The sequence below is a fragment of the Physcomitrium patens genome, chromosome 9 (assembly GCF_059467195.1).
Source record: "Physcomitrium patens ecotype Gransden chromosome 9, ASM5946719v1, whole genome shotgun sequence".
NCBI classification, from domain to species: domain Eukaryota; kingdom Viridiplantae; phylum Streptophyta; class Bryopsida; order Funariales; family Funariaceae; genus Physcomitrium; species Physcomitrium patens.
The window spans coordinates 12,740,880-12,748,723 of NC_143418.1; the positions used below are offsets into that span (position 1 = coordinate 12,740,880).

General features: G+C 36.6%; 1 long non-coding RNA gene across 1 annotated transcript; it reads left to right on the top strand.

Annotated features, from left to right (window-relative positions):
* Nucleotides 1–225: 225 nt before the first annotated feature.
* Nucleotides 226–4,586, top strand: LOC149988384 (uncharacterized). Its single transcript, XR_016504798.1, has 2 exons — nucleotides 226–3,140; nucleotides 3,455–4,586. It is a non-coding gene; the product is annotated as an uncharacterized LOC149988384 (long non-coding RNA).
* The last annotated feature ends 3,258 nt before the right edge of the window (nucleotides 4,587–7,844 follow it).

Below are 7,844 nucleotides of genomic sequence, written 5' to 3' on the forward strand. Positions count from 1 at the left end.
AATGAGGAGTACGGCTGTCAAAGAAGACAGTATGTCGGAAAACGAGTACGTCCAGCTACAATAGGGACCGTGCGGCTGGAATCTTGTACAACTTCTAATAAAGGTCCTATCCTCTCCTCAAAACCATCTCCTTGTTTTATAATAGATGTGCGTTTAGGACCTAATAATTACAAAGCCTCTGCCTTGGTAGATTCAGGAGCCTCATCTTGTTTTTTAGATGAAGAATTTGCTAGATGTCATAGAATATCATTAATACAAAAACTCAACCTGTACACGTAGAAGTCATAGATGGTCGTCCGTTGTCTTCTGGAGATGTAACTCACGAAACACTTCCTGTAGATGTAGTAATAAATGGTCATAGTAGTTGCGTAATTTTTAATATAATTAGATCTCCCTCTAATCCAGTAATTTTAGGCTTATCATGGTTAGAAAAGTATAATCCTCGAATAGATTGGATTTCTCGTAAACTTGATTTTCCTCAGAGCATTAGTAACAGTTCTATTAACCAAGTAAAAAACCATGAGTCTAGTATAGTAAAACTCGCACCTATAGGTGCAAAAGCATTTATACACGCAGCAAAAGAAGGATCAACTTTTGCTATTTATGCTGCACCTATTTCTGAAAGCGTAAAGACTTCAAGTGGCATTCCAAGTCAATATCAGAATTATCAAGACGTTTTTGAGAAAAAGAATGCAGATATTCTTCCTGAGCATCGCCCATACGATTGTTCAATCGATCTCAAGGAAGGAACTCAGCCACCATTTGGACCAATTTACAGTTTATCGCAAGATGAGTTGGCTGAACTCAAGACATATATTGACGAGAATTTAGCAAAGAATTTCATACGCCATTCAAAATCTCCAGCAGGAGCTCCAATTCTATTCGTAAAGAAAAAAGATGGATCTTTACGAATGTGTGTTGACTATCGAGGACTCAACAAGATCACAATCAAGAACAGGTATCCATTACCTTTGATATCAGGACTCCTTGACCAGTTAAATCAAGCTAAGATCTATACAAAAATAGATCTAAGAGGAGCATATAATCTAGTACGGATCAAAGAAGGAGATGAATGGAAGACTGCGTTTCGAACCAGGTACGGGCATTTTGAATATAATGTCATGCCTTTTGGACTCACAAATGCACCAGCTGCTTTTCAACATCTCATGAATGATGTATTTCGTGAATTCTTAGACAATTTTGTCGTCTGCTACCTAGACGATATCCTGATTTATTCTAAGAATGTTGAAGAACATGAAATACATGTTCGTCAAGTATTACAAAAACTCAGAGATGCAAGATTGTACGCCAAGATGGAAAAGTGTGTATTTCACACTACTCAAGTTGACTTTTTAGGATACATCATTTCAAATGATGGTCTTATGATGGATTCTAAGAAAGTCCAAACAATCATGGATTGGAAGATTCCAAAGACTGTGAGAGATGTCCAATGTTTCTTGGGATTTGCCAATTACTATCGGATCTTCATCAAAGACTTCTCACGAGTTGCAGCTCCACTTACACGCTTGACTAGTAAAGATAAATTTCAATGGAATCAAGAAGCGGAAGTAGCATTTGAAGCCTTGAAGACATCGTTTGTCTCTGCACCAGTCTTATATCGTGTTGACTTTTCCAAGGCATTTTTTATGGAAACAGACGCATCGGATTTTGCCTTGGGTGCAGTTTTATCACAAATGGGAACAGATGACAAACTTCATCCGATAGCTTTTCATTCAAGAAAATTCTCAGCAGCCGAGATCAATTATGAGATCCACGATAAAGAACTTCTTGCAATCGTGGATTCCTTTCAAGAATGGCGTCATTATCTAGAAGGCGCTTCTAGTCCAGTCACTGTGTATACAGATCACAAGAACCTCGAGTATTTCATGTCAGCACGCGTGTTGAATCGTCGTCAAGCTCGTTGGAGTATGTCTTTGTCAAGATTCGACTTCATTATCACTTATTGGCCAGGAAAACAACAAGGTTTGTCCGATGCCCTGTCTAGACGTTCTTATTTTGCACCAAAAGAAGGAGATGCAGCTTTTGAGCAACAAAGAACGGTCCTCTTGAAACCGGAGCAATTTCATCTCTGAGCAGTGAAATCAACATTGACTGTTGATTCAACTTTTCTCAAGCAAATCCAGTTCAGTATGTCCTCAGACCCTCTTGTTCATGATATCGAGAATAATTCTGCCAAGTCTCATGATTCTTCTAAGTTCGAGTTCAAGAATAATCTATTATATTTTGAAGGACGCCTATATGTTCCAGAAGGAAAAGCACGTTTACGTGTTCTTCAAGCACGTCATGACTTTCCAGCAGCAGGGCACTTTGGATATAATAAGACTCTGGAACTCATATCAAGAGATTTTTGGTGGCCACAAATGTGGAAGTCAGTCAAAGACTTTGTACAATCATGTGATATTTGTTCAAGATCAAAAATTCCTCGTCATCGACCTTACGGACTTCTTCAGCCATTACCTATACCAGAACAACCATGGTCTTCTGTTTCTATGGATTTCATCACAGATCTTCCAAACTCAAGATCTTATGATTCTATATTTGTGATAGTAGATCGTTTCACCAAGATGGCACATTTTATGCCATGTACAAAATCTATCACAGGTGAAGAAACAGCTAAGCTTTTCATTGATAATATCTATCGCTATCAAGGATTACCTAAAGATATCATATCGGACAGGGGAACTCAAATTGTGTCGAGATTCTGGAGGACTCTTTTCAAGATTTTAAAAGTGGACATAAAGCTATCTTCAGCTTTCCATCCTCAAACTGATGGACAAACAGAGCGCGTAAACCAAGTCTTGGAACAGTATTTAAGGTGTACCATCAACTACCAACAAGATGATTGGACAAACCTTCTGCCATTGGCAGAGTTTGCTTATAATAATACGGTACATTCCTCCACGCAACAAACACCTTTCTTTGCCAATTATGGCTATCATCCACGACTTGATACTTTTGATTTTTCAAAAGTTGATAATCCTGCAGCAGAAGATATGGCAAATCGGTTGTCAGAGTTACATGCAATAATGAAGGCGCAGTTGAAGAAAGCTCAAGAACGACAAAAGATAAATGCAGATGTATATCGTAAAGAGCAACCACAACTCAACGTGGGTGATAAGGTATGGCTACTTCGTCGCAATATCAAGACCACTCGACCTTGTGACAAATTGGACTATCGTAGGCTTGGCCCCTTTTCTGTTTCTGAACAGATCAACCCAGTTGCATATCGGTTACATCTACCGGAGTCAATGAAGATCCATCCTGTATTCCACGTGTCTCTTCTTGAACCATATAAGACAGTGGATATACAAGGAAGAAGACAAATGCCACCGCCTCCTATAGAAGTAGATAATAATGAAGAATTTGAGGTGGAAGAGATATTAGACTCAAGGCGGCGCCGAAATAAGCTGGAATATCTTGTTCATTGGTGCAGATATGATATTAGTGAGCGCACATGGGAGCCATCCAGGAATCTAGCAAATGCATCAGCTAAAGTCAAAGTTTTTCATCAACGACATCCATCAAAACCAAGATGAAAACCTCTCTTATAAAAGAGACAAGATTGAGGCAAGATAACATTCAATTTTCTATCCTTGTTTGCAACTTCTTTGCATTTTGTGACGCTAATTAGATGGAGAGCCAACAACCAGCGGATTCAACTCAAGAACCTTCGTTTGCTGACTTACCGGATGAGACATTGCGATTGTCACAACCTTCAAGACGACGCAACCGAAATGAAGACCCTCAAGAACGACATGTTCTTCCTCGAATAGATGGTGAGATACAACGCGTTTGGTATCACGACCTTGGAAGAGATTCTCGATGTTTGGTGATATTATTGGAGATAGGAACGACTCCTGATGGTGTTTCAAATGTATTATTTGAAGGAAGTTATGAAGGCCTCAACAGTGATCAAATAACAGGGTGGTCTTCTCGCCCTGGAATGGGACACTATCGATGGCTAAGAGGACCCATCAACTATCTTCGAAGAGAACAAAGATCAGAGTATGTAGCAAATACAATTCACCGCATATTAGATTTTCTCAATATATAATCACCGCTCCTCGTGGAACTCGTCCCTAGAAGGGGGGGTAATGTCACGGACATACATATAATTACCTATATGAATAGATAAAAGTATGTAAAAGTAGGTTAATTGTGTAATATCTTCTAGAGAAGCTTCTTAGAAGCTTCATAGACGCTACTTTGACTTTATAGGAGTCTATAGTTGACTTTTAGGTTAGAAACTTGGTCAACAAGTTAGCCATGTGCCACGCATGTTGGAAGCTTAAAGAACAAGCTAACTACGTGGTCTATCCATAGAAAACTTGCCTTGCAAGCAAAGGCATGTGGCCTAGAAAGTCAACATATATTGGAGGTCTTATAGAACATCGCCACGTGGCTTCTAGTTAGATAGTATATATAGAGGCAAGAGTGAAGCCTTCTTCACTCTTGTCAACTCCTTTCTTGCTTCTAGTCTAGTTTCAAGGGTCTCTAGTTTTCTTGTATTTTGGCAATAGCCATTCCAGTTTCTTTCTTAATATACATATTTCTATTTTGTCCTATTTCTTTTTGAGAAAAGTCTCACTTACTCTTTAGCTTTCATCGAGTTCTTGTCCCTGACATGATGTTGCCATTGAGTAATAACGTTGAGGTTCCCGTGAATGATTCTCAGATCGAAATTCAAAAAGTCGATTATCGCATTTTACCGCAAAATCGATTGCTTGACTCAAAGTTTGAGGATCAGGTAAGTTGAGCATCAATTTCTTTACTTCGTATTGCAATCCATAAAGAAATTGACTAATGAGTGCAGCATCATCCCACTTGATGTCAATTGCAAGTTGTCGAAATTGTGAAATATACACTGTTACTGAGCGATTTTCTTGTCGCAGAATTCGGATCTTATTTGTTGCAACACGAGTTGCATCGTGTTCACCATACATAGATCGAAACTCCGCCAAAAAAGCTTCCAAATTGTCCAATATTGGATTTCGTTGTTCAAGAAAAGACGAAAACCATGATAATGCAGAACTAGAAAGTAGAGTGCCAATAAACCTGACTTGTGATCCTGGAGTTGGATAGCTTTGCGGTTGAAGTTCAATTGCCAATTGTACTTGATTGATGAGTCCTCGAAACTTAGATCTCGTACCATCAAATTTCTCGGGTAAGGCAATTCTTGGTTCTTTAGTGCTTACAGGGTGTTGTACAATTGGAGAAGGAACGTGATTTGTTGTAGATGTTGAAGCAGCTCCGATCATCTCTATATCCTCACTTTCTGCTATTCTTGTTCTTTCATGTATTGGTGAATTGAGTTGATGCATCGCAAGCATTAACTCCCTCATTTGCTCTTGTATTTGTGCTATTGCACTCTTCATTTCAACAAGCTCTGCCATAATGACACTAAAAAAAATTTGTTTGATACTGCTCAAGACAAAAGAAAAGAAAGACTTGATAACAAAGAAGATACTAAGAACAATATCAGTTTAGAAGTGGGTAATCCGCAAACTTCTAATACGCTTATGTCTTGTCAAGAGAAAGGGGTAATCCACTCTCACTCAAGAAAAACAAAGCTCTGATATTGTAAGTGCACTCTTGTCAATCTGTCAAGGACAAAGACTTGATGAAGGAAAATATACACAAAAAGGCTATCTCGATATAATAAGTCAAAATATAAACAAATAGGTATATTAAAAGGAAACTGGAATGGCTATTGCCACAAGACAAGAAACTAAAGACTCTTGAACCTGGACTAGAAGCAAGAAAGGAGTTGACAAGAGTGAAGAAGCCTTCACTCTTGTCTCTATATATACTATCTAACTAGGGGCTAGGTGGCGACGTTCTATAGGACCTCCAATATGTGTTGACTTTGTAGGACACATGCCTTGACTTACAAGGCAAGTTTTTCTACGTGTAGGCCACATAGTTAGCTTGATCTTCAAGCTAACAACATGTGTGGCACATGGCCAACTTATTGACCACGTTTCTAATCCAAAAAATCAATTAAAGACACCTATGAAGTCAAAGCAGCGTCTAGGAAGCTTCTATATTAAATATTATAGAATTAACTTACTTTTATCTACTTTTACTTACTTCTACTTATTTCTATATGTAATTATTAGCTTACATGATTATGGCCGTGACACTAATGGTCAAAGGATTGACTTTTAGTATGTAAGAAGGCCAAGAAATAAGATAGATGAACAAACAAATGATCTTAAGGATATAAAGGATATACTAAAGGCATATCTTTATAGTAGATAAGATATTAATGGATAGTCTTGATAAGATGTTAGATGGATATATTCATCAAAAGATGAAAGTTGTCCATTATGGCAATAGCCACTACATATAAGTAATGGATAATGGAAGTGAGAGTTATCTTACTTCAATTTTTTTTTTGTATGCATAATCTTACTAACATTATGTATTATGACTTCAAAGTTTTTTTTTTTTTTTTTTTTTTTTTTTTTTCAATACAAAAGAACTAGATATTTTAACATGTCTCAAGTCATTCATCTTAATAGTCTCTCAAAAGGTCTTGATGATTAGAATGTCCCTTTTGACCTTATTTTATTCACTTTTAATTAAATCACATGTATAGAGTTTGAGTTGTTAGATATTCTATTCCATTGAAGTCATATAAATATAGACAATGAGAAGTGATCATTGTTTAAATCTATATCTAGATGCATTGATGTGAATTTGAATTGGATAGGAGTTAGATATTCTATTCTTATCAATAGTACTGTTATCACAAGCTTTTTTTTCTAACTTCTTCTACTCTTGAATGTTCGTTGGCCTATTCCATTAGTTGCAAGGTGCTCTGTAGATTGATATTGGATGCTTTGCCGCCTCCTAATTTTGACTATTCTATTCTTGATGATTTGTCCTTCTGAGTATTGATTGCTTCAATGTTGTCACTTCTTACTTCCTTTATCTTTGATATTTCATTGAAGACTAAAACTTCATTATTCTCTAGGTCCACTTTGACCTCATAATTGTGTGTTGTTGTGCAAAGTTCTTCAACTTGAATGCCAATTGTAATATTATCTTTTGTTTGTATCATTGATTCTTTGCTTCATTTAATTCATTATATATCAATAAACTCACTTGTATTGGATGAAAATTTCTACCCTTGATGTTGTTCCTTGCTTTACTATGCTCAAGGTTTATTTATTTATTTATTTATTTATTTTTTGTATAGATTGAGTGTATTTATCATATTATTCTTTTTTATTATTTTTTATTATTTAATTTTGGATACTACTTCTTTTTAAACTTCCAAGATTGGCAACAAAAATAGTTATCAATATTTTCAACAAAAGTTTTGCTATTTCTTTCATATTAGGTGGTGGAGTGATTTTTGATCTTGTTAAATCATCTTCTTGATCTCTATTGGATGTACTTTCTTTTTCCTATGCATTACTATAGTTTGAGGTTGAGATGGCTTGTGAATGCAATCCAATAGTTGTTGATTTTTTTGATTATAAGTTATACTACAATTTCTTATCAAGTACTCAATGGATAGATAATACCTATACTATATGGGAATGTTGTCATAGTCCAGTTGTATGTGGAAGAAGGTCCTCATTACTGGGTTGAATGCACCAATGGTTAAGTAGTATGGACTTCTATTTGTAAGTGCAATGCAAAACTTCTAATCCACACCAAATCTATTTCCTTTGTTACAATCTTGGACTATCCTAAGACACTAGGTAATGTCTTGCGCATTGCTAACAAGCAGAATTGACTTAAGTGTTATCCACGTTGGCATCTTCATGCCAAGAAGAGGGCTTGAATTAAACTCCATCATCCACTATTGG